Here is a 2,802-nt window from a genome sequence, read left to right as displayed (position 1 = left end):
GACAAAACCCTCCGGCTGTGTCATGAACACAGTCTCTTCAAGAACACCGTTCAAGAAGGCAGTTTTGACATCCATTTGCCATATTTCATAGTCATGAAAAGCGGCAATCGCAAGGATTATCCGAATAGACTTAAGCATCGCGACTGGAGAAAAGGTTTCATCGTAGTCAACACCGTGAACTTTCCTGTAACCTTTTGCTACCAATCTAGCCTTGTATATGTATACAATTCCATTTTTGTCTTTCTTCAATTTGAAGACCCATTTGCATCCGATAGGTGTGAACCCATCCGACAAATCAACCAAATCCCAGACTTGATTTTCAGACATGGAGTCTATTTCAGATTGCATGGCCTCTAACCATTTAATGGAGCTTGGGCTCGTCATAGCTTGCTTGTAAGTCAAAGGTTCATCACTATCCAATATGAGAACGTCTAAGTTTTCAGTCAAGAGGACGCTTGTCCATCTGTCCGGCTGAAAAATATTTCTATTTGACCTACGAGGGGCAACAACGTTTTGAGGAACTACTCCCACTGGTTCTTCTAAAGACCTTGGAGGTTCATCATACTTGAACTTCTTCTAAAGAGTTCTGAGTTCGTTGTTCGTCTCGAATCTCTTTGAGGTCTATTATTCTCCCACTTGTCAATTTGGAAATATGATTTCTTTCCAAAAAGACACCGTCACGAGCAACGAATACCTTGTTGTCTGACTTGTTGTAGAAGTAATACCCCATAGTTTCTTTTGGATACCCAACGAAGAAACATTTGTCAGATTTAGGTTGTAGCTTGTCCGAAATTAATCGCTTCACATATGCTTCGCAACCCCAAATCTTCAGAAAAGACAACTTTGGAAGTTTCCCAGTCCATAATTCGTATGGAGTCTTTTCAACAGCTTTTGACGGAGCACGATTCAGTGTGAGTGCTGCAGTTTGCAACGCATGTCCCTAGAACTGTAAAGGAAGTTCGGCCTGACCCATCATTGACCTGACCATATCGAGTAAGGTCCTGTTTCTCCGTTCCGACACTCCAGTCCATTGAGGTGTCCCCGGAGCAGTCAATTCAGAAAGAATACCGCATTCTTTTAGATGGTCATCAAACTCGTGGCTAAGATATTCACCTCCTCGATCCGATCTTAGAGCTTTGATTTTCTTGCCATGTTGATTCTCTACTTCATTTTGAAATTCTCGGAATTTCTCAAACGATTCAGACTTGTGCTTCATTAAGTAAATATAGCCATATCTACTGAAGTCGTCCGTAAACGTTATGAAATAGCTGAACTCACCTCTAGCTTTCGTACTCATAGGCCCACATACGTCCGTATATATTAGCCCTAGTAGTTCGCTTGCTCTTTCTCCCACCTTTGAGAAAGGTTGCTTTGTCATTTTGCCAAGTAAACAAGATTCGCATTGATCAATCTTCTCTAAGTCGAATGATTCTAGAATTCCTTTCCGTTGAAGTAATTCCATGCGCTTTATGTTTATATGGCCTAATCGACAATGCCACAGAAATGTGAGATTCGAATCACCAGTTTTAGCCTTTTTGGTATTTATGTTATAAATGTATTTGCTCGTATCTAGCACGTAAAGACCGTTTTCTTGTTGTGCTGAACCATAAAACATTCCATTCAAAGCAAAAGAACAACTATTGTCTTTAAATTGAAAACTAAAACCTTTAGAATCCAAACTTGAAACGGAAATGATGTTTCTGGTGATACTAGGAACATAGTAACAGTTTTCTAGTTCCAAAACAAACCCACTAGGCAAAGAAATAAAATAAGATCCTACGGCTAATGCAGCAATCCGTGCTCCATTTCCCACGCGTAGATCCATCTCGCCTTTATCAAGCTTTCTACTTCTCCTTAGTTCCTATGGATTGGAACATAAGTGTGAGCCACAACCAGTATCTAATACCCAAGAAGTAGAATTAGCTAGATTACAATGTATAACATACATACCTGAAAGAGAAGCAACGTTTCCGTCCTTCTTCTCTTCCTTTAGTTTGGGGCAATCTCGCTTGTAATGACCAATTTCATTACAATTGAAGCATTGCGATATAGATGGAGAACGATCCTTCTTCATCTTCTTCTTGGATGGCGCCACTTGCCTTCCTGAAGTAGATGGAGATGCACCCTTGCTTTGGATCTTCCCCGGAACCTTTTTCTTGATTTTCTTACTCTTTACTTTTAGTGATGCTTGCTTATCACTTACAAAGTCCAATTCGTACTGATGAAGCAAGTAAATTAGTTCACTAAGAGTATTCTCCCTTTTCTTGGAAAAATAGAGTAGTTTGAATTTTTTATAACCAGGGTGAAGAGAATTCAAAAGTATTCCCGCAGCTGCAGAATCTGGGAATGGATCACCAAGTAACTCAAGCCGGTTGAGAAGCCCAACCATTTTCTTTGTATGAGTTCTGATTGGTGTCCATTCTGTCATTTCAAGATCAATGACCCTTTCCCTTGCTTTTTGTCTTTCAACGTCAAAGCAACAACCCAGTGGAGCGTTAAGCTTTAGATCCTCAAATGAATTTACCAATTCAAAAACATTTTGGTCGACATGTTGACCACTATGTTGGAATCTACCACGACATATATCCCTAAGATGCCTTAGGAGTGCCCATGGCTCGTATGCAACGAACCTTGCACTCCAATCATTGGGGATAGAGCCAGGAATAAGATCCATCATTAGCGATACGTGGCTTGCCCACGTATAGTGCTTTTCCAGAGTCATATCCTTTGAATAGTAGCTGGGGATGGGATGGTCAACTACATATTCAATGTTGTTCCACCTGAGGACTTGCCGAAGCTTCC

The 2,802-nt window shown here is 40.6% G+C and overlaps 1 long non-coding RNA gene across 1 annotated transcript; it reads right to left on the bottom strand.

The window, feature by feature from the left end:
• Window positions 1-1,619: 1,619 nt before the first annotated feature.
• On the bottom strand, window positions 1,620-2,061 carry LOC130465899 (uncharacterized). Its single transcript, XR_008925913.1, has 2 exons — window positions 1,951-2,061; window positions 1,620-1,861 (listed from the first exon to the last, which is right to left on the bottom strand). It is a non-coding gene; the product is annotated as an uncharacterized lncRNA (long non-coding RNA).
• Between the last annotated feature and the right edge of the window lie 741 nt (window positions 2,062-2,802).

Source organism: Spinacia oleracea, chromosome 1 (assembly GCF_020520425.1).
Source record: "Spinacia oleracea cultivar Varoflay chromosome 1, BTI_SOV_V1, whole genome shotgun sequence".
Taxonomy (NCBI): domain Eukaryota; kingdom Viridiplantae; phylum Streptophyta; class Magnoliopsida; order Caryophyllales; family Amaranthaceae; genus Spinacia; species Spinacia oleracea.
The sequence above is the reverse complement of the archived record's forward strand: the minus strand, read 5'-3'. Positions and strand labels throughout refer to the sequence as shown.